This window comes from Monodelphis domestica, chromosome 2, assembly GCF_027887165.1.
Source record: "Monodelphis domestica isolate mMonDom1 chromosome 2, mMonDom1.pri, whole genome shotgun sequence".
Taxonomy (NCBI): domain Eukaryota; kingdom Metazoa; phylum Chordata; class Mammalia; order Didelphimorphia; family Didelphidae; genus Monodelphis; species Monodelphis domestica.
Genome location: NC_077228.1, coordinates 53,676,056 through 53,701,495, shown reverse-complemented (window position 1 = coordinate 53,701,495; position 25,440 = coordinate 53,676,056). Strand labels below are relative to the sequence as shown.

General features: G+C 35.9%; 1 long non-coding RNA gene across 1 annotated transcript in view; it reads left to right on the top strand.

Annotated features, from left to right (window-relative positions):
- Positions 1-274: 274 nt before the first annotated feature.
- Positions 275-25,440, top strand: part of LOC103104007 (uncharacterized) — a 54,407-nt gene continuing 29,241 nt past the window's right edge. The window contains exons 1-2 of the long non-coding RNA XR_001627654.2: positions 275-348; positions 4,326-4,429. This is a non-coding gene — a long non-coding RNA (uncharacterized LOC103104007). The remainder of the gene's footprint in view (positions 349-4,325; positions 4,430-25,440) is intronic.

The following is a 25,440-nucleotide window of genomic DNA, read 5'->3' as shown; positions in this document are numbered from 1 at the left end:
GTCAAGTCAACTCTCAAACTGCTCTTGCCTATTCATTCTAATTTGGAATCTTTTCTTTCTCATGGTAGACATAACAATTTTCCCCATAGATCTTCATGCCATATGAACCTAAGAAATTTGATTAACATGTTTTCCCCCTTTGGGACAGTTTATTGATGTCTTTCCAAAAATGTAGCTCCTAGAACTGAACATAATAAAATAGTTGAAGAATGGACATAACAGAGTAAAACTACATTATGACCTCACTATGCCATTGTGGATCAGTGGAAACAAAAGTGATTCTTAAGTGAGCGGGAAAAGCATCTCCCTAGTCCTGTATCTTATGCTTCTTTGACACAGCCTTAGATGGTAATTATATTCTCAGCTACCATATACATTGATTCTTCTTAAGTTTACAACCCATTCAAAACCTCAGATCCTTTTTTTTTCAGATAAATTGGAAAAAATATCCCCTTTGTTGTATTTGTGAAATTACCTTTTGGAACCCAAATGTAAGACCTGATAGTCTCTGAAATTCCATCTACTGTTGTGGTTTTAGGATGCCAAGCCTGATATTTGGAGGATAACATGAATAGAACTCAATCCTGATCCAGGGGGAAGAGAATAACTGATTTCCTTCATCCTTTGCAAAAATACAATGTAAATATTGAGACACTCTTCTGTTCTTAATGTCCTAGAAATAAAAATACCAAAAGTATAAATGAAAGGTAAACTGGTATAATACTACAAACTGAGGAATGTTTACATGTCTTTATATTGACCATTGTTTGTCTTGTCTGAAGTAGATATGAGTTTAATTGGTCATAAATCCATGCAAAATTAAGGGTTGTGTATTATCCAGCTATTGTTTCATAAGTTGACCATTTGCAAGTGATGGAGACAAATAGAATTATTCTTGTCCTTTAAAATTTTCTGTGAATCTCCAAAAATACAGTGTCATCTCAGATCTGCTGGGACTTTGTTTAGTTGCTCTTTCTACTTGGTTACTGTATCAGTGGTGGATGAACAATCTTAGAGCTTTTACTACAAATGCAATTTCCATTATGCTTGAATATTTGCAACAAAGAACCTTGGACACATTTCATAATGATTTCCCTGCATCAATTGTATTGAACTATCTGTTGCAATATTTTCTTCTTACATTTTGTTTAATGGTTATTTTTTTAGCAACAGGACAAGAAACACATTGAGTAAGAAAACTCACATGGTATGGCCCTTTTAAATTAATGACCAAATGAATTTCATTATACATTATTTTAAAAAACAGAAAAGGATATGCTTCTGGGCTAACAGCTATATGCCTAGTTTCTAATGTCATTACATTTTTTTAATGGATGATTTATAACTCCCTCAGAAAAGAAGCCATAATGGAAGTGCTGACACATTCTTAACTAGCTCAGAATGAATTCTGCATATTTGAAGAAAGATACAAAGTGGATAGGATTGAAAGAATGAATAATACTATTCAAAACATAGCAAAAAGAGTTAGTGTTTATTCTGAAGAAAAGATGGTTGGTCTTTATTGTTTTGTATTTCCCAAAGAAAGAAATGTATATGTGAGCAAATAGTAGAGTGGACATAATAACAAATTCTATTTTAATGATCAATACTTACTATAATTTTGGCACATGCAGGGGAGCCTTTGCCATCTCTCATAGTCTTTACCATAAGATATTCAACAGTAGTCTCTGAAGAATTAAAATGAGAGTTATGGGGGTGGGTTGTACTGTAGACATGAATAGGCTACAGGACTCTAAAAGGCAAATATTTGCAATGTAGAAACTCTGTAAGGCATAGCATCCAAGAAATGTGTGAGTGGGAAGGAAGTTGGACTGGGCTAATGGGTAGCCAAATGGGAAACCTGTATTTTCCATTGGCATTCTCATAATAAATGTCAAAAAATGTGAAGAGGACCCTTGGCATATTTGTTGCACTGTTCTGAGGGGAAGTCAGGGCTAAGAGGTGCATAGGATGGGCAGGCATGGTTAGGTTGTGGTATTCATTATTGGAAGCAATACATACATTGACGAGATTGTGACCTCATTTGAGAATGTTGGAGATAATATAGAAAACACATTGTCAGTAGAGAGTCTTTAAGGGGCCATTTTGTTCTACTAAATTTAGTGGTTTATTTTTAAAAGGTCAACAGAGTAATTATATTTTAGGAAGGATCTTGGCACATTTTAATATATAAAATAAATAATGGTTACAGAGGTCATGGCATATAAAGATTATTACCCAAACTGGGAATTACTAGCCTGTATTTGGAAAGACATGGTAACTATAAGAATAAAAAAGATTGTTAAACAGAGGAAAAGTTCAAGTCATTGTACTTGACCTAAGAGAATACAACTAGGATCCCTGGTAGAAGTTATAGCTGTGACTTTGTTTCAGTCCCTCATATCTCATAGATTATAGTCATCATTTTCTTATCAATCTCTCCACCTCACTTCTCATTCCTTTCTTCTTCCTTATTATAGTTAAATTGATTTTCTTTGAGGGAAGACCTGACCATTTTACTGCAGTATTCTTGATAAATCCAATGGCTTTCTTTTGTTTCAAGAATAAGGTATAAACCCGTCTGTATGACTTCCAAAGCCTTTTTTCACATAGCCCCAACCTAGGTTTCTGTAATTATTTACCAAATTATTTTCACCATTCCCCTTCTCTGTCATTTAGTCAAACCGATCTTTCTGTTCTTTGCATATGGCATGCCATGCATCCCCTTTATGCCTTTGAAGTAACTGTATCTTGTGTATGGAATTAATCCCCACTTTACCTTCTTATAGAATCCTTCTCTTCATTCAATATAGAATGAATGCTTCATCCTCCCTATGATGTCTTTCCTGATCCCTGCCAACTACTAGTTTCCTCTGTCCCTAATTACTTTGTGTTTATTTACATTTATTCTCTCCAGATCAATATATGTACATGTATATCCCCTATTAGAATGTAAATAGTGTGAAAGCAGGGATATAAGCAAAAAAGTGTGGATGAAAGGTGAACTGATATTGGTGCTTTTTATACTGTGACCCGAAGTATGTCTATATGCCTTTATGTTGACCATAGAAGACACCAAGGTCTACTGCACCAGCCATCTTGACTTCTGCCTTGCCATTGGATACCAATGACTACAGAAAAGAGAGTGAAGCTGATAATTGAGCAAATCTGTCTCACTTAAATTCATTCACGAGTTAAAACATCACTCATTATTTCTTTCTTTATCCATCTTGAAGTCCTGTTATAACCAGTTAGTCATCAGTCTTCAAAAACAAAGGAAAAACAACAACATTCTGACCATAATTTGCATTGGCTGTGTAGGCAAAAGTACCACTTGATAATAGATCAATGTATAATGAAAAGTCATGTATTATATATGCATTACATCGACATTTGACAATTTGAAAGTGATGGAGACAAATGGGTTATATTTTTGTCTTTAAAAATTTTCAGATGAACTCCAAAGATTCTGTGTCATCACAGATCTGCTGGGAAATTGTTCAGTTGCTCTTGCTATTTGCTTCTTTCTCTGAACACAGATCTCCAGTTTCTACCATTGTTCCTGGAGTAGGTGCTTCATAAATTGCTTTTGGTGGATTGTTCATGGCAGAAGAGGATTGGATGGAGCAATAAATGTGATCATAGAAGCAAATGAAATGAAGCAAATGAATAAAATCGTTTCAAAACTATAGTGTGGATTATAGGGCCTTGATATATGTATACCTGATCTTGGGAATAAGGGAAAGCAAGAGAAAGAGAATGGAACCTCAGAGAGGTTGTCAAGAAATATGGGATACTCACTTTGAGTCAGGTTTTAAAGTGAGAAGGGGAAGAAATATAGCCTGAAAAAAATTGAGGATAATGACTGTAATGATGGAAAAGAAAGAACACATTTTTGAAAATAGTTATTGGAATTATAATAACTAATATTGGCCTCAAATAAAAGCTGAGGAAATGTATCTACTTTTCTTTATCATAGAGGTTGGGAACTATGGGTGTGGAATGCTATCTATACCATCATACACAACTTATTTGCTAGTTTTGCCAAATTGATTTTCCCCTTTGGTTTTTAATTTTTGTTATAAGGCATTCCTCATTATAAGTGATTTTAGTATACAGAAATAAATTCAACCTCACAGATGTCATAAATGTGTTGGCATAGAATATGAATTTAGAACATAGCTCCAGAAAGGTAAAAGATATCCAAAAAGAATCATTTAGATAAATTTCTTGGCAGAGTCTATCAAGGAGAGACGATGAAAGGAAGAAAGGCACAAACTCAAGGTGACAAGCATGGTATTAAAAGTGATATCCTTCTCTGGCAGGAGTATACTATAGAAGGAGGTGATGACTGATGAATCCAGCAAGCAAAATACGAACCTGGAATGGAGATTTGGCATCCTACTAAGGAAAAATGTCAACCATCCAGGTGAGTAGATGATGGAATACTCTTGCTAAAAAGTAGAACATCTGATGAATCAATTGCTGCCTTTAATGGTAACTTTCTTCTTTAAAAATGAGAAAAGCAATATGGGAATAGATATTCAGAATAAAAGCAGTGAACATCTTGATCATGGCAACTCAAATATAATAAAACTGTGATCTATGTATCAAGGAACTCATTGATACTTTACATTCAGAAGTTAATTAACTGAAAAGCTTTTAAGACCAGTGAGCAGGACGGGAAGGGTTAGAAAATAACATAAATGAAAATCAATCAATCAGTCAGCAAGAATTTATTTAGCACCTATCACATGTCAGGAACTATGCTAGTCACTAGGGATATAGCTCTTGCTTTTAAGGAACTTTCATTTTATCAAAGAAATAATATGTATGCATAAAAGTATGTAGAAAATAAATACAAGGTAAAATAATTATCTGCATCAAGGTGTGGTACAGTGGATAAAACATTGAGCCTAAAGTCAGGAACAATGAAGTTTACAGATAATTACCACCAATGTGACCCTGGGAAATTCACTTAACCTCCATTTGCCTCAGTTTCCTCATCTATAAAATGAGGACATTAACACCTACTTTTGAGGGTTGTGGTCAGGATCAAATGAGAAAATAATTGTCAAAATTTTACTACAGTGCCTCAGATATTTATTGTTACTGAATCATTTCAGTCATATATGACTCTTCATGATATCATTTGGGATTTTCCTTGGCAAAGGTATTGGAGTAGTTTTCTAATTTTTCTCCAGCACATTTTACAGAAGAGGAACTGAGGCAAATAGGATAAAGTGCTTTGCCCAGGGTCACATAGCTAGTAAATGTCTGAAACCAGATTTGAACTCATGATAATGAGTCTTCTGGAATCCAAACCCAAGGATCCATATAGTGTGCCATCTAACTGCCACACCACCAATTCCACCACCAGCAGCAGAAATAACAATAACAACAAAATTATTGAGAGCCAACAAGGAAGGGGAAAGGCTGAATAAAAAAGATTTTCCTTGAGTTGAGTTTGATGAAATCTAGAGTTTTGGTGAGGTAGAGACAAGACATGGGAGAGCATTCTATGGTTCTCATTATTTACTGAGGATATACTTAGTACCCACCTTTTTCATAACAACCCCAGGAGAGAATATGGAAACTTTGGATGCCATCTTTGATTTCAAGTTTCACTCAGGTTTGGAATTCTGTACTAATGTGCAGCCACATGTCAGGTAGTGATAGCATTTAAATAGATACTGGATGACCAGCTTTTAGGGATGTTGTAGAAGGAAGACTTCTTGAATGGGAGATTGGACTAGAGGAGTAGTGAGCTCTTTTTCAATTCAAATACAGTAAAATTCTACTAATATACCTATACTTTGAAAATGTTTCACTATTAGATTATTGAGCAGTTGCTAGAAAAGAGAGGAATGATCCCAGGCACCTAGTCAAATAGGGCACAGCAAACTGTCTGGAAGAACTGACCAGTCTAGCAGGTGAACAGCATGTCTGGCAGAAGATTGAGGAGCAGCTAGCCAAACATGAGTGACCTGCACTTTAGACAGCCAAGCAACAAAAATAAGTGCCAAATAAGTCAATGAATTAACTCAATCCCGGCAGCAAATTGGTGGATTACCAGTGGGATTGCTGTGCAGGCGGGTGATAAAATACAACATGTAATTGTAGGATTTTTTACACAATTGGGGTTGTAGTCACTGAAAGGTCTGGCAGACAATTCCCAGACACCTCTGAATTCTACAGACTATAGTCTATATGCTTTTCTTCAATAGTATTTGTTATTTGAGTCTTCCGCTAGTGGAAATTCTGTTTTGTGAGTCAATGGAAGTTTTATTTATTTAATTTTTTAAGGTTTGGGAAATTTTATTTAATTAATTTAGAATATTTTCCCATGGTTACAAGATTCATGTTCTTTCCCTCCCCTTCCTTTTACCCCCTCTCATAGCTGATGCCCAATTCCCCTGGGTTTTACATATGTCAGTGATCAAGATCTATTTCCATGTTATTGATATTTGCACTAGGGTGATCATTTAGAGTCCATATCCCTAATCATATCCCCATCAGCCCGTGTGATCAAGCAGTTGTTTTTCTTCTCAACAGAATTTTTAAAAGATTCAAGAGAACTTGTGAAAATATCATATGGGTTATATACACACATTCACACTCATGAAGTCAGTGTCCCTAGAACATGGCTGAAGTGACCTTGGTTAAGACACTTAACCTGTGTGGGCCTCTTTGTTTATCTGTAAAATGAGAAAATAGCATGTCATTTAGATCCCAGCTGAACATTGAAAGATACCTATACTTATTCACAGTGCTTCAATTAATCCGATTAAATCTTACAAACATTTCATAGGATCAGAGAATCAAACATTTCATAGGATCAGAGAATCGTACATTTGGAGAAAAATCGGATTTAGAGTACTTCTCGTCCCAATTGCTCATTTTACAGATGAGGAAACTAAGGATCTGGAAACAGTTATTACTGTAAGAGAAATAGAATTTGAAAGTAGCTCTTCCAATCCTGGATTCAGTGTTGTTTCCAGTGTTACTTTTGAGTGACTACAAATTACACAGTGCAAAAATAAATAGATAAAAGACCTTTCCCTCCAGGCACTTACATTCTTTCAGCAGTGGGCAACAATAAAATATATACATCAGTAAGTTAATACAGAATTATTTCTGATCATTTTAATCTTGTCTATGATTTCACCAGTATGGGAAGTTTCTAGTGAGGAACTTTCTTTGCCAGTTCAGATCATCATTTTGATTTTATCTTACAAGTCTTTGAGAATTTCCCAGGGACACCAAAAGACTAAATGACTTGCCAAGCCAGTGTAGGTCTGAGTTGAGCCTTGAACCCAAGTTTTGTGGACTCCTGGGTCACTTCTTTAAGCTTCTCAAATACAAATTAAGACAAAGTACAACGAAACTTCGATACTCCACAGTTTTGGAACTTGTCAAATGTTGTATTTAATGCATTTTGCCAAGAAAAAATTGTTGTGGTATTTGACGTTTGCTTGGCACTTGACATGCTTGCTAGAACTTGTTGGCATCAAGATCTCAGGAAACATATGCCTGCTCCAAAGAAAACAACGATCATGTGTTAGTTCAGGAGCGTGAAGAAGAGCTTAACCCTGAGGAGCTGTAGGGGCTTCCAAGAGAGCAGCAATAGCTAATGGCAGGATATTTTCTTCAAGTGAGAAGGAGGAAGGAGGATGTCCCCTCTTCATTAATTAAGGAAACGTTTGCAAAATGGGAGGAAGTGCAAAACTTTGTTGAAAATTATCACCCTGATAAAGCTTTAACAAGCAGAATTGTAAATTTATTAAATGACCAGACCATTTCCCACTTTAGAGGAATTTTGAAACCCAGACAAAAACAAACATCATCAATTAAGTTTCTAGTGAAGCTTACACCTGGTGAATCTCAAGCAGGTTTCAGTCCTGATAAGGAACAGAAAAAGAAAGAATTCCAGAAGAGTAGTTGCCCTTAGATATTATGGAAAGGGATTCCTCTTCCAGACAAAAACATTTCTCCTTCCCACCACCCCCTTAGGCCATGAACTCCTCTCAACAGGGGTGAAGTTAAGTTAAAATTATTTAATTTAATTTAATTATTGTTTTATCGATATCCAAGTATTAGTAATGTTTATTTAGTAAAACACAACTCTATTAATGCATATAATGCCTTATGAAGTCTGGGTTTCCTGGAACGGATTAATTCAGTTTACATTACCCTTTATGGGAAAAATTCATTTGGTACTAGATCTTTTTGGTACTCCTCCTGCCTTCTGGAAAGAATTAATGCAAATATCAAGGTACCACTATAATTTCAAAATGGAGAAAACACTAAAAACTGGAGTGTTTATGGGGCGGAGTGTTAGGAAAGACTTCATGAAGGAGAAGGCACACAAACAAATGCTTTGAAGGATTGTTATGATTAAAATTCTCTGGAGACTTTCTAAATTTATAATTATTTACTAAATAATAAAAAAGCAGACCAGAGAAAGAAAAGGTATCAGCCATGTGTTCCCTTTGCAGTCTCCTCCTGCACACCTACTCCATCAGAATTCCCAGGGAAAAGGCTTCCACTTCCTCTTATACTCCAATTTATGCTCTTTGGGATGTCCTTTTCCAAAGCTCCTCTCTCTGGGTAAGAGACAAGTCCTCCAGATGCCAGGGAGTAAAGAGGGGAACAAGACAAGGGTCTTCCAAATGCCAGAAGACAGGAGATCTTTTGAAAGGCTGCAGAGTGCAGGTGTCCAGTTTTCTCTACCCCACTCTCTTTCCTCTACTCCACTATCTGAAGAGATTTGTTTATAGATAGACAAAAGTCTTTCTCTAGGTTCTTATTCAACTGGAGTGTGGGGGAAGAAGCAAAACTGTAACTTCAGTCTTAAGATTAAACCTTTCTCCCTTTAAAAAGCCCAAGGTTGTCTTGGGGTGCCAAGGAAAAGGGTACACGCTATGGCTAAATTTCCACAGGATGTTAGAATAATACAGACTAATTAAGCAAGAGCCTTGTCAGGATACACTTTACTTTTTTGGAGGCAGGGAGAATATCCAAATTAGGTTTTTCTCAAAAAACTGGACCATTATAAGACTTCTGCTAACTTGGTGAAAATAGTTTTGGAGGGACATTAGTTATAAGGAGAAGACGATAGAAATATCTATATTCCTACGCTGAGAGCATGTGATAAAAACAGATGTCTCTTGATAGAAGTATTTGTACATAGCTAGAAAATGGCAGAAACTCTCCCTTTTCTAGGTAGATTTGTCTGTGAAGTCTATGAGGTCTGACATCTACCTCTGTTTGCCTCCATTTCAGCTAGTTAACATTAGTGGTATTACTAGCAAGGTTATCATAAAGCCATCATCAAAACATAATACCTTTTCCCTGATCAAAACAAAATTCTGGAATGGGTTAAGAAATGAAAATTCATTAAAATATATTCTATTCTTTTAACTGTCAGCTAGTAGACTGTAGTGAGGTTCAGGTTTATCATGAACTATAGGCATATGGTCATATATTCTCTATTTGTATAATGTATTGGGTATTCATGTTCCTTTCATATATCAAAATATTCATCTTGGCAAATCTGATTGACTTCTCCACCAACCCCTGTGATTCATCTTCTCCAACTTGATAGGGCTGGCCCCCTGCTGACTGCCTTCTATTGCCCTCCTGCTGCTTCATCCACCTGTTTAGAATTTACATCCAAAATTCATCTAAAACATACCATTTTGTCCTCAGAGAATAGTGCATTAATAAACGTACAGATTCTTGACGAACTCACTCTTTTCTGAGCGATTTGAAAGTTAGAATTCTGCAAAACCAAGGAGATAGAGATAGCTGGTGGTCACTTCTCCTAAAAACAACACACATCTTTCTCTGGATGTACCCTAAAAATATTTCCTCTTCAAACCTGCCATGCGGTGAACACAAGGTCGGGAACAATTGGCCGATGAGGTTTGGAGACAGAAATTATTTTGCCCCCTCTTGCATTATGCATTCCACTGAAGTGCCTGGCTGCTGGGTCCACCACTGGCCTCCTCCATGCATCAGAGCCCAGGGCACAGTTCAGTTTTTCTCCCTCATTCCTTATGTTAGGCAAATTACATTAGCATACATTATTTTGCAATGAGCTTCTTTTGGATTGATTTCGTCCAAGCCTACAAAGTCCTCGAATGTATCAGCTTCACTCATTCATTTCTATATTCTGTTTCTTGGGGTACCTGGGTAGAGGGAAGAGATGAGATTGTTTCTTTAATTTAATCAGAAAACTAAGGCTTCTGGAGAGAATTCTGTGGAACAGCTGCATGCCTTCCCAAATGACAAACATGCATCTGTTTCCCTAGATGTCAAAACAATAATAGGGAAGCTCTAGTGAAAGCAAATAAAGGCTGGTTGGGTGTTTTTGAGACACAGATCTAGCCCTTATTTATATATATCTGAAAAAACCTGCCAGGAAAATACGTGAATTATCTTCTATCCGGTGCACTGAAGTATGGAAAAGGCTACAAAACCATGAGACGGAGACAAAGTGAGAAAGACAGATACTATTATTATTATTATTATTATTATTTTATGGAGGAGAAATCGAGTCGATGCCTTGGATACGACAGCTGTATAATGCATCCATGGCTATCTCTTTAAATTACGCACTCTGCTTTCTTTCTTTGACTCTATTTTTGGTTTCCTTGGATCCATTTAGTCACACACTTTCTTATCTCACTATCAGAGCACATTTCTGATTTTGTTACCTTTACATCTGCTTCTGGTGTTCCAAATGCTTTCATTTACGGTCCATGGCCAGGGACGGATAGGGTCCAGGGTAAACTATGTTGATTATTTCTTCCTGTTCAGTACACAAGCTGCAGGAAGGATAACTCACCTTCCCTCCCCTTCCCCTTTTCAAAAAGGGTGTTTGAATTTGTTATATGAAAGAGGACAGATTTTAAAAAGGGATTGTTTAGAGTGTCAATATTTCCTAGCCAGAATTGCAAAACATTTAAATGTAATTAAGTATTAGGATTAATTTGTTAATCCGTATATTTTCCCTTGTCCATTCAAGAGATGTATCTCTAATTAAATTTCCCTTTGGTCACACTAATGAAAACAATATCGTCTACAACTCTCCCCATACTCAGCATGTGTGGATAGCTGTGATAAGGCTGGATAATTACAGGATTAATAATTGGCCTTTTCTTGAGGCTGAAAGCTATGAACTGTATAGAAGTTCATTGAGTAACTTGAAACCGCATCCATATGTCCTATGCTCTGTACTGTGACTTCTAAGGATTCTAGCTTCTCTCCCCCTCCTTTCCTCTCCTCCCCCCCCCCCAAAGGATAATAATTATAGCATGACTACACAATTGTTTCCTGTTTTCTCATTTTTTGCATTACATAGTTCTCTCACTGCCATAAGCAAGAAGGTCAAGTAGTTCTGTGATGATAAAAATAAGGACTGGATCTTCTGAGTCATTAGGAAAAGGAATTCACAGTCAGGGCAGACTTCCTCTGTTTCTTTCTCATCACCAATCTCTGCCTTCTCTACAATTTCCAGTTTTAGCTGCTGAGGGTCTTCAGAGATTTAGAGACTTATCTAGGATCAGTCAGTGTCTATGTCTATGTCCGTCTAGGTCAGAGCCGGGATTGGAACCCGAGTCCTGTTGGCTTTAGAGACCTTCTTTCCATCCACTTCACCAAGCTGTCACTCTGCAACTTGTATAAGGGTCAGGAAATACAAAGTGATTCTCTGACAAAGATTTAGTTCAGTTCATTTTTTGAATTCAGGTCAATTTCGTTCAATTAATTTAATTTAATTTTTATTTTATTTTTTTAATTTCATTTAATTTTGGATTAATTTATTAAGTGGTAATGCAAATGACTTTGCTGCTGCTGGAGATATAAAAGGCAAAATGGAAAAAAAAAAGTCTCCTTTGTGTTTAAGTTTACATTTGGAAAGGGAGGGATGGTGAGGGAAGTATATGTATTGGACAAGATCTACCACTTAATTGATAGAGGGAAATCTCAATGAAGAAAATCCCCTTAACAATAAAGATCAGCAACTGGCACAATTAACATTAGTAAATCATCTGGGGCATTGAGAGATTATATGACTTACCCACAGTCACAAAGCAGTCAATCAAATAACATTTATTAAGTGCCTATTATGTGCCAGGCACAATGCCAAGTCCTGGGGGTACAAAGAGAGGCAGAAGATAGTAACTATTCTCTGGGACCTTCTTTTGGATGCAAATTGCTATGTACAAACAAGATAGAGCACATATTCAGTTAGCATCAATAATTAGTGAAGATGGAAGCTAACAAATGGCTTTATTTTTTCTCCATCATTTCTTCTTCCCCCATTCAGTCCCATCTTACTTCTTGCCCTACACCCTGAAATAGCTTCTCTGTTAGGGAATGTGAGGTACCCTTGTCCATGAGGTCCATAGTGCTTATTTTGGTATTTCCACTGTAGGGTGTTGTCTCCATGTCTCTCCCTGGACCAAATGAATTTGTTTTAAAAAGGTGATGTGAATATTTGTTTTATGCTACTCAGTATATTTTGTGGAATTTGGTCCATTTTCCAAATCCTTCTCTAATTGGGGATCAATACTGTGAAAATTAAAATGAATATACAATAACTCAAGTATTATATTTATAAGATTTATTAAAATAATTAAGAAATTAGAGTTAAAAGGGAACTAACTCCCTTAAGCCTTGAAAAAGAAAGAGGAGGAGGGAGGAGTTACAGCAAACTTATAACCAATCATGTAACCACACAAAGGAAAGGATGCAGGGTAAAGGATGCTGGGAGATGCAAAAGGAATTCAGGGAAACATAGTTCAAAGGTTAAAGATTTTCCAAATACACAATACTCAAACTATAGAATCATTCATTTAGAGTTGGAAGATACTCTTAGAGGCCATTCACTGAGAGATTTTGTGTGCTGCCATGATCATACTCATACTCATGATCATACATATGATCATACTCATAAGTATGGGGCAGAATAAAAGATTTACAGCTTCAAAGAAATGTAGAGGCTGGCAAGTATAATATTCTTATTGTACAGAGGGATAACATGAAGCTAAGAAGCTTTATGACTTCTCCAGAATCACAAAGCTAGTAGATATCTAAGGTAGGATTTGAACTCAGACCTCCTTGACTCCAGAACCCATTGCTCTATCAATGGTGCCAACTTGTGTGATAGGGAAGAATTGCTATTTTTCTTGGCAAAGAAAAAAGTAGGTCAGCATTTCCTTCTCCAGCTCATTTCATAGATGAGGAAACTGAGGCAAAGCAGGTTAAACGACCTAATCACAATCACACAGCTAGTTAGTATCTGAAGCTGTATTTAAATTCGGCTCTTCCTGACTCCACGCCTGGCACTCAATACACTGTGCCACCCACTTGTTTCCATTACTCTACAAAGTATCTCAAATGAGATCTTGCTCACTGAAGTATAAAATTATTACTAAAACATACTAGTTTTTTTTTCTGTTTTGTTCTCTACAGTCCTGTGGGACTCATATGCTCATATACATATATGGGACTCATATACCAAGAAGGGATGTAGTAGGTGGACTATTAGACCAGGCAGATAGGAAGATCTAAGTTCACAACCCTCCATAAATGCCAGGGATGTACCCCTAGGCAAGTCACTCAACTTCTTAGCATCAATTTATTCATCTATAAAATGGGGTATAATAATACAACCTACCTCTAAAGGCAAATGTGAGCATCAAGTGAGAAAATATATGTAAAGCATGTTTCAAAACCTTAAGTTGCACAATATTTTTTAAATTTAATTAATTTATTTAGTCAATTTAGAACATTATTCCTTGGTTACAAGAATCACATTATTTCCTTCCATCCTCTCCCCAACCCTTCACATAGTTGTGCAATTCCCCTGGATATTACTTGTGTCCTTGATCAGAACCTATTTCTATGTTGTTATTTGCACTAGGATGTTCATTTAGAGTCTACATCCCCAATCATATCCCCTTGACCCATGTATTCAAACAGTTGTTTTTTGTCGGTTTTTCTTCTTTACTCCCACAGTGTTTCCTCTGGATGTGGATAGAGTTCTTTCTCTTGGATCCCTCTGAGTTGTTCATGATCACTGCATTGCCATCAATTGAGAGTCCATTGCATTTGATTGTATCACAGTTTGTCAGTCTCTGTGTACAATATTCTCCTGGTTCTGCTCCTTTCACTCTGCATCAATTCCTGGAGGTCATTCCAGTTCCCATGGAATCCCTCCAGTTTTTTATTCCTTTGAGCACATAAATTGTACAATATTAACTATTATGTCTTCCAAATTTACTGAAGGAATGAGAATTGCCTACACACATAATTAAGATGAACCATTTAGGTGGTCCAGTGGATAGAGTGCTAGGTCTGATATCAGGAAGACTCATCTTTTTTATTTCAAATCTCTTCTCAGAAACTTACAAGCTGTGTGACCCTTCTTAAATCATTTAACCCCATTTGCCTTAGTTTTCTCATTTGTATAATGAGCTAGAGAAGAAAATGTCAAACCACTGCCAGGAACATTCTCAGTGGGTTCGTGAAGATGGGGACATGACTGAAACAACTCAGCAATAGCACACTTAAAATGATATTTTTTCTTTCAATTCATTTCCTTCTTCCCTCCCTCCATTCCCAACTTCCTTCTTTCCTTCCTGTCAACTTTTCATTTTCTTTTACATTAAAAATTCTTTTTAATGAACAAGCATTTTTTTCTCCTTCCTACCACCATTCATTTAAAAGAAAGAAAAAAAAGGAAAAAAGCAAATTCTCCTAAAATTATGCAAAGTTCTGCAAAACAGATGTCCACATTGGCCATGTCCAAAAGAATCGCATTCTGCATTTTGAATTCATCTTTCAGGAAATGGGCAGCATAGATCATCATCAATCCTCTGGAATCCTGGATTGTCATTGTACTGATCAATTTGCATAGGGCTATTGATAACTGAGATGCCTTTTCTGGAGAACTGCCTCTTCATTTCCTTTGGTCATTTGCCAATTGGGGGATAATCTCTTTGCAATTGGTTCCTTATATAACTTTCTTTTTTATTTTCAGTTTCATTGATGTGCTTTGTTTCTGCATTACTAATGTGAAGACTGGATTTAGCTATCTCCTTATTTTAACAATGAAGATACTTACTTAGCTCTTCCTTTATTGTGAAGATTAAATTATAATCCATAATTAATTTTTTTATTTTAATCTACAAAAAGGTGGTAACTCATTGTTTTAAGTAGATCTACCCATTTTAACTACAAAAAGGTGTTAAGTAACTACAAAAGGTGAACTAACCAAAAAAGGTTGTTATGTAACCCAAAAAGGTATAATCTAACCAAAGAAGGTGTGAACTAAAAAGTGAGCAGTCCTGGAGAGGTGTGTCTACAGTGATTGATAGATGTAAAATTTAGGGGAGGTGACACAAGAGAAAAAGATCTTTAAAAAGAGGACGAGAGGCCAGAAGAAGATATATTGGATTCAAGTTTCTAGTTGGATGGAGGATTCTCTGACTCGGGGCCTGGAGGAACTGGAACCCTGGAGGAACTTGTGCAGGAGACCTCAGATTGCTTTTCCATTTTAGATAGTCACCTCTGGTGAGTGAAAGGCTGATTTAGTAACCCCGCCTTTCCTCTTGAGACTCTTCCCTGATTAGAGCCTTAGTATTTCTACCTGGCTTAGAGGAAGATGGAGTTTCATCTCTCTCTCATTCCATAATATCTTCGCTCTATTGTAAATAAAACCAACATAAATTCAATTTACTTAGTAATTCATTTTAGGGGTTTAGAAATTAAATACCTGGCAACCACCTATATTAAATATATTCAAGTCTAACCACAAATAAATTTAACACTAACATTTACAGATTACTCTTGCTTTGTAGTAATACAGGGACCTCATCTGAAAGTCAATACAGTGCTTCACATTGGTGTTATCCCTACTATTTTTATTTAACAAAAATATTAGAAATATATTTTATCTTTTCCCAGTCTCACCAAATTGGGGAAAAACCCCAATTTCTAAATATTCATAGACAAGCAAAACAAATTCCCCTAATGTGTGGATGTATATGTGTATGTATGTCTCATTCCATACCCTAAATCCATCACCTCTCTTTAATGGAGTGCAAATTCCATTGTTGGCTCTCTGAAATTATGAATTATCTTTGTATTGATTATAATTTTATATCTTTCATGATTGTTGATTTTACAGTGTTGGTATTGTATAAATTATTCTGGTTTTGCTCATTTCATTAAGTCATCAAAATTCTTCATTTCCATAACATTTATGTTATAAAGAAATTGATCTTCTGGTTTTATACTACTCTATATCAGTTTATATATTTTTTTCATATCTATTTGAAATCATCTATTTACCAATTTTTATAGCACAATAATATAGCACTCTATTCATATACTATAACTGATTGAGTCATTCCTCAGAGACATTTTATACTTTTCTTAATTTTTCTTTTATTCAATTTGACCTGAAAAAATGTTTTTCCCTAATATTTCTCATCATGTAAGTTTAAATTCTGGACCTCTATACAGAAGTTTTATTGCGACAAATTTTAAAATGCTTAATGAATCTGTAAGGCATATACCAAAACTGGAATGTAAGAGCAAAGGTTATTATGATCTCAGTATAAAGATGAAAGAAAGTTATACTTCTGAAAGCCCACCATAAAATATTTGTAGAATGCAATGAAGTCTTTTAGCTACTTCTTTTTATATTTTGTGGATAACGATAGCATAGTGGGGTTGCTCATTTGTCCATTTCTCATTCTTCCTGCAAATGCAAAAGTTTATAATGCCTTTTCTGACCTGAAACCAGTTCTAGCTCATTGCTCTCTGAAATGGTTGTAATGTAACAATGTAAAGATCCTTTCTTTCTGTGTGCGTGCTACCAAGGTGCTCCGTGTGTTTTTAGAAATAATATAAAATATATATTTAGAAATAATATATATAGAAATAATATGATATGATTTAACATAATATATTTTATGATATGGAATATGATAGAATGTAAAATGATATACTGATTTAATAGCATATCATATAGGATGCAATACAACACAACTGGATCTAATAAAGTAATGTAACATATATTTGGTTCTTTATGTAACACTACCTATGGTATACTTCTCAACTAGTCATTCCCATTGCCTCATTTGGTTCTCCAGAAGGCTGTTGCAATTTCAGGTTCTAGAGTTATCCTATGTGGTCAGCTTTTTCAAACTATAACTCTTGAGTCCCTCACTAACATTCACATCTAGTACAGTAAATATTTTAAATGGCACTGTAAAAGCAGTAACTATAAAATATTCCCTCTCCTGTAAATCCTTAGAGCTTCATTCCCATTTAAATATACATGATTTTCATGGGCAACACGGGCTCAAACTTAGAGTCTAAGGGTTGTGACTTTTATATGGGGGAAGATACATGTGACAAAGATAACACAACTATTTTTACTGCAAGTCTTGGAAGTCTTTCCCCTGTTCCTAGATTTCTTACTCAGCCCTTCTTTATCATTTCTCTCAGGTTCTTCATCTGGGTGCTCAAGGTCTTTTCCACTCAACAAATCAACTCTTGACTACTCAAGCTCATTATTTCCTGAATTAAGAGCTGACTCGTTTCTTTGTTGTTGGGGTATTATTTCTCCATATTGCTTCTTTTTTCAAATAACTACCTTTCTAGTGAGAAGTTGTATAAATGTAATCTAAGCTGTATTCACTTATTCTGTTTGAAAACAAGATCCTTCATACCAGCCCCACCTCTGACTGGTCTTGCACATGTGTCACCATGGCTTTCTGGCAGGGGATCTGAGAGCCATGTACCCAGAAGTCCCTGTTGGTGACTTGTCTGGGCTGTAGACCTGGGGAATCCAACTGAAGTTAAGTCTAGACTATCAGGAACACAGAAGTGAAGAGATATCATTTGTATATGGAGATTTTGAACCCTAGACTTCATTCCCCAGAAATCCTTGGTATTTCTCAGAATTCCCTATAATCTCTCCTGAGTCTCCATGTTGACGAGATCACAATTGGTATTTAACTGGCAGTAACACCTCCCAAGCTCTCTTCCTTTGCAAAGATGTAGCAAGGTAAGCTAAGTGTGGGGATTCTGAATTGGCTAATCAGCCATGGGCACATGATTTTTATTTTGTATCTTCTTTATTCCTTGATTTCCAATAATCCTTAATAAATCTCATAAAATATAATATTTATATTATTAGAGATATAATTTAATTTTTACACATTGGCCTTATAAGAAAGGGGACAGGGCAGTAGCGAGGTCTCTTCTGATGTGGCTCTCTCTACATTCTATTTGCTTGGTCTTATCTGGCTGAGTGATCTGGCACAGCTTGGAAACCTTTTCTTTTTTGTTAGGTAAGTGAGGTGATCTTTATTTCTCTCTCAACTTTACTAAAAATAATGATAAATTATTATACAGTCTCCAAGAAATTTTAATCATAACAAAGTAGTTATGTTTCCAGGTGGATAGAGAAATGGACCTGGAGTCAGGAATACCTGATCTCATATCTTGTCTTGGATACTTATAAGCTATGTGATCCTGGACAAATCATTTAGCCTTTTTTTTTTTGCCTTAGTTTCCTCATTTGTAAAAAGGGAAGAGTAACAACATCTACATTTCCATGTTGTGGGGATAAAATTAAATAATATTTGTAAGGTACTTTGCAAAACTTAATGCACCATATAAATGCAAGCTATTGTTACACGATTGTTTGAATGACGCATCATCTCTGTTCTCTCAATTGTGCCTCTAATTCTATCAAATCCATGAACACTTCTTCCTCTGGGTAAATCATTGCCATGGCACATCCTCAAATTCTGAATCAGTCGCATAAAGATTACCTAGGTTTGGGTCAATTTTCTATCAACCCAAGATTGCTCCTTTTTATTCACTTTGAGAATAGTTTTCATACCTCATTAAGGAACCCTTTGGTAAAATTTTAATATTAAACACATCATTAAGATTTTGTGATTATATTCTGGTTTAGGGGATGATGGATCTCAATCAGCTCTGCTCTAGACATTGTACTACCGGTTGGTTTTAGTCATGAAAGCCAGGGTTCAAATCCAGCCTTTGATGCTTATTAATTATCTGTCCTACTCAAGATATTTGACAACTATGCACTTCAGCAAACATATGATGTTGTAGGTGGGTATAATCTGTTCTGTGGTGGTGGAAGGAGTTCCCTAGACTGAATGAATTATAAATCTTTTGAAGGAATAAGTTTGGCACAGAAAGAGACCCTTTGGAATGTTGCAGGAGTGTGACAGTTGGAAGGAACAAAGAGGCTTGTGGGAAATAGAACAAAGGAGGGGATCTTTGCTCTCTGGACTCTGAGGGAGACAGGAGACTGAGACCTGAGCTTGGGACCCAACACTGGGATACCTGAGAATTTCCTGATCTTTCCCTTGTACTGGAGCATCAGAAAGCATTCCTGAGTTCACCTGAACATCTATCAAAGGAGCAGAGTGACCTTCATCTGCTGTATGAGGGACATTTAACCCAAAACCTCGCGAGAGTCACCCTGAAGACCTGTCCTGACTTGTGCCTTTCCAAGAAAGACACTAGGGACCTGCCTTTAGGTTAGACAAGCAGATAGTTTAGAGGAAAGGAGGAAGAACACAGAAGCCACAGCCATTTGGTTCAGCTGAGCAGATACAACTGCCTGTGTATCATTTAGGGTCTCCTAATCCCTCCATCCTAACCTTATTAATTCCTGTTTAATAAATGACCCCCCTTCAGAGAAATCGTAGTCAGATTAAGGATTTTCTATTAGAGAAAAAGTAAGAAGAATAAAGAGGAAAAAGAGGGAATTGGGAAAGGCTGTGTAGTAAGCTTAGGTCAAAGTCAAATCCAGAGCTGAATGTCATTCAGTCTTTCCTGGCAGGACTGTGTCCAGAGGAGGTTTTCTTGGGTTCTAGGCATTTTGCAGAGCCTTGGAAAAAAGTCTGTGCCTTGTCCCATAGAAGCCTCTTGTTTGGGAAGCAGTCCGGGTCCATCCCTGTTCAAACATCATCACAGGGATACCCTTGTTGAATCCTTTAGTGAGGGGGAGGGAGAGCTAAGCAGACTTTTAGTCAACCACAAACTCTTAGTCTCTCTCTTTCTCTCTCCCACATCATCATTACTCCCCCTCCACTGTTTCAACCTAACACTTTCAAATATAAGGTATAAATATCCAACACCAAAAAACAGAATTGAAGAAATAATAGAAAAATGAAGATAATCCTGCAATATTGCTATGTTCACAGCCTCATCATCTGCTGACTATTTCTTATTTATTTTATTTTTTTAACCCTTACTTTCCATTTTGGAATCAATACTATGCATTTGTTCTGAGGCAGAAGAATGGTAAGGGTTAGGCAATGGGAGTTAAGTGACTTGCCCAGGGTCACACAAGTAGGAAGTATTTGAGGCAATATTTGAACCTAGAACTTCCTGTCTCTACACCTGGCTCTCAATCCATTGAACCACCTACCAACCCCCATTATTTTCTCTTTAGATTATCCTCCTCTGCACCACAGAATGTCTTTAATTAGTATGGTGCTCTATGCACAATGTCAAAATTTAAAGTTAATAATTTATTGGCCAACCAAAGTGATTACATAAGATAAATTAAATGGATAAATGTACAAACCAAGTTTGAGTTTGGAATAATAACACATTTATGTAAACTTTCAACTTTGCAAAGTGTTTTCCCCATAACTCATTGAAGTAGATAATAAACTATTATCTCCTTTTTTACAGTCGAATGATTGAAGTCTCATGAAATTCAGTGCCCAGTTTATTATCTCAGCATTTTTGTTGTTCAGTCACTTCAGATGTATCTGATTCTTTGTGACCTCTTTAGAATTTTCTTGGCAGAGATACTCGAGTGGTTCACCATTTTTTTCCTCCAATTCATTTTACACATGAGGAAATGGGGACAAACAGGGTTAAGTGACTTGTCCAGTATCATCCAGGTAGGGAGTGTCTGGGGCCAATCTGAACCCAGAACCTTCTTACTCTAGGCCAGACACTATATTGGCTCTACCACCTAACTCTCCATGGTCTCATAGCTAAATAACTCAAATTCAAATTTCCTCTCTCTAGGTCTGCATTATCTGGAATGAGATTATTATCTATTGACTAGTATGAATTGCTCTATTTTAATTTCTACTTACTATTAGTATTTTTTTTCCTATTTTCAAGTCTCAAGTCTTCCTTTTAAAACATCTACTTATTTGCATATTCTTAAGGAATTCTAACTCTTAGTGTCCTCTTTTACAAGAATATCTTACCTTGTATCAATCAAGAAAATCCTAAGAAAAAATATCTCTATTAAAAATTACAACTTATATACTAATATCTGATTTAGAAGAGGAAGAATTAAAGAAATTAGGTAAAGAATTTCATGAGACTTTCCAACCTAATTCAATAAAGTTCTTGACATCCAGTGAATCTATTACTAATTTCTATTTTCTTTTCTTGATACAATTAAAATAAATCCAGTTCTAATTCCCAAACAAGTTGAGTGTTTGTCTGTTTGGTTGTAGTTTCTAGCCATTCCTGTTCAGTTATAAAATTCGAAGATTCTCCCAGATCTGTCTACAGAATTTCTTTTATTAATATTTGTGGAAACTTAAACCACACAGGGGCTGCCTGGAGGACAGAAGATGTATTATTCTTATTTGGGGTTGTTTAATTGTTTAATATTCCTTTTGCTATCTTCATACATTAATATTTATTAGCATTATCTAGTTGGAGCTTTATTTTATACTTGGGGATATATTTTCTGGCATCATTTACATAGTTAGTACTCATGATTTCCAATGTGCTTAGCAAACTGGATGATTAATCTCAGTAAGTAAAATGTAAACTAAGTAGAGTTAAAAATGAGGTGGTAGATCTCAAGGACACCTGAAGTACACACTGGTTTTAAAAAATATAGGCTAGCCAAGCAGATTGATTACTCATGGGCTTAGGAGTGATTTTAGTTTCACTTAAGAACTGAACACTTGTATTCAATAGTTGGGTGATATATAAGGCTTCCTTTTACTTTCTCTAATCTTTCACTATATATTTCAGTGAAAAGGATAAGAATTGTGACACTCTTTACTAGTTTCCTGTGAACTACAAAAGTGTAATATGCACTGAGATATGTGTCTATTTGCAATTATAGTTCTAATTCTGTATGCCTATTAACTGCCTTTTCTTTCTATTTGTATGCACAGCTTATAAAATAATCTTATTGACTCTTTTATTATTCAACATGTTAATTTAATATTTTTGAAAAATTAATAAAATATAAATACAAAAAGAAGATAGATCACTTCACAATTCAATGAGAATCATATAAATATTCAAGGTTTTCAAAGACAAGATGATAGTTTATATATTTATATATTTATGTAGAAAGGGATAGTTTAATCATGTAAGTATTTATTGTGCATATATCTGAAAAAATGACCCACAAGACATGGGCTCTTTCTCATCAGAACTTTGATATAGTAGGATGTGATGGGGATTCATTTGAAGTCACTTATTTGTCAGTGGGTGGTGTAAGTTGGGGAGAAATGAGTTATCTGTATTGTCAAACAGTGGAACAAGAGATCACTGCCCTACCCATCTATTCTTCCAATAAGGTGAAATCTGGAAGTCAATAAACTTGATGTTTTCTTCCAATCTTCTGGAGTGAAAATTTCAGGCAATATTTCCACAGTAGTTTCTCCCCAGGATAGAATCATTGCTATTCATAATGCTCTTGATCTTAAACTCTCTCTATCAGGATCCAAGGGGAGATGGTGATCAAGGTTGTGGTGGTGATCTGACTGCCTGGCACATACCATTCTTTATCTGTCTCACAGGGTGTCTGGTAGCTTCAATCTTTTTCAATTCAATGGCAAAATTGAGTCACTAATAAAATTTTTTGCAGGATCTCATGATGGAAGATATATGTATGCAGCTGCCCATTCAGTTTGAGAGGGTAATTCATGGGCAGTGTTTGCAAACCTCGAACTTTTGTATGAGAAAAGGGTGGAATTTTAATTCGATTGATAACATGAGGCAACAATCTTGCTTCTTTCCAGACAGAGAGGGGCTATTTTCTTGATTGTACCTCATGGGTAACAATGATTTTTGAGAGATCATGGACCCCACATTTCCTAATTTCAGGAGTTTGGGCATTGATGAAGAAGATTTCCTTGAAATTACCTGAAAAGCATGCTTCTTGTAGAATGAAGAGGATTGTTAATATGATCTCCATAGTGGAAGGACTAGAATCATGTAATGGTGAATTAGGATGGGCAAGAGATCTTCCTACTGGCACTATTTCTATGCCACTATGATGGGAAGAGAAATGCTTATTCAGCAACCTCCATAGTATGTTTGCCTTCTGGGAAGATCCTAACCACAGAGTGGCACTACAATTTGTGTTGAGATATACGTATTTCTCTGGAAAGGAGTGGCTTACCAGAATGTCATAAGGTTACCCCTATAGCATTCTAAGTTAATTTCTCTATAAGAAAAAGATGAATAAGTTGTTGGAGTGTTTTCTGTGTCTGTTTATTGTCATAGATTTTTTTTTTGCTTCTGCTGCATTTTCTGTGTATTGAAATCAAGACAGTCCTGTTCCTGATTTGTATTTAACACCTTGAGTGATTCAATGAGAAATGGAAACCCTGTTATCCAAATTTAGAACAATTTTCACATACGCTATACCTTATGTATCTTTAGACTTTTTTTTTTAAATAGGTGAATGCATTAAGGCAAGGAGGGAAACTGGTCCTGAAGGGTCAGCTTCGGAACTGAACGAGAAAGGTCTGTGTGAGCCCCAAGCCTTGAGGTGGGGCCTGAGCCATGGATTATGTGGAAAAAATTAAAGCCCTTGACTAATGATCACAAAGTCATGGGGACGTTGTTTAATTGATATTATACTAATAGAAAACTGGAAGAGCCCATCTACTATCCCAGACAATACATGCTCCAACTTTTTAATAAGCAAGGTTTACTTGAACATAATTATAGAGGAGACTGGTAGATGATTTTGAAGAGTTTGGATTCATAAAATATAAGAATATTAAAAAGTCTTCTTTCCTTCCCTTCCTTCTCATCTTCTACTCTCTTTTCTATTGTCTTTACTTTTTTTTTCTTTTAGTTGAGGCTAAAGTACCCTAAGTATTGGTTTTCATGAGAACATCATCACATATCAAAAATACAAAATTGAAAAAGCATTCCGAAGAATCTTCCCCTACGGGGCAGTTTCCTAGCAAAAAGAACAAAAATATGTTGAAACTTTAAAACTGATATTCTCATGTGCAAAAGAAAATTGTAAATGCAAACTCAATTTGCTTTTGATGCTCCAGGGCCATTATTTATTATCTGAATGAAAATGGGGAAATAGTAATAGACTTTGATGATATGCCATCCAGTCATTTAAAACAGATGCATTCCTATTCCATCAGCCTTAATGGTGCTTAACTCAGATCTCTCTCAATACCTACTAAAGAAAAGCTGCAATTAGATCTTCCGACCTTCAGGTCAGCTTTGACTCAATCATAAACCCTGGGAATGCCGAAAATATTCTGTAGCCTATAGTCAAAACCAAGGGCTCTTCTCTTAGGCAGCTCTGATAGAAATTGCAGCTTTTACAGTGGTTGGCAAATGAATGTTTTAAGAGAGAGTTATTGCTGTCTTCCACAGCAACAGGGAAGTTTATCTTAATGACTATGGTAGACATTTTATTAATTTCCATTGATAACAACTCTGCTGATCTAATTGCTTTGCTCATCTCTAGTATCTGAAAAGGAAAGAAAAAAAGATAATAGACTAATACACACTCAGCTCATTCTCTGGCCACATCTGGTTGTTGGATACATTGGACCTGATTCAAGGCATATTTTCTGGAAGAACAAAGACTGATATAAGCAAAGATTTAAACATGGATGAGCCTTGGACAACATTTTCATTTTTAAATATAAAGAAACTGAGGAAATGACAGTTGGAGAGGTTAAGAAATAGTGTGGTGGAATAGTAGAAAGAGTTTAGGCTTTGGAGACAAATTAATCACTCTTCCAGGAACCATTTATTTATTCAATGCTAAACACTGGAGAAAAAAAAGAAAAATCAAAACACAAAAAATCTGCCCTCAAGGAATTTGCAATCTAAAATGGAGAAGAAGACTTTGCTACTGTATGACCTTCTCAAATCACTTAACCTCTTGAGTCTTAGTTTCCACATCTGTCAAATGAGGAGATTGAACTAAGTAACTTCTATGATCCCTTCCAATTCTGTATTTATGATACTATGGCATGCCCAGAGTGACAGACACTTTAATTAATGGAAGAGTTCTTAAGTTAAGGTAATTAATTAATTACTCTTTTTACTATGCCACCCTACCTCCTGCAAGATTTCCAGGCTTATATTTGTGTGTTGTATACT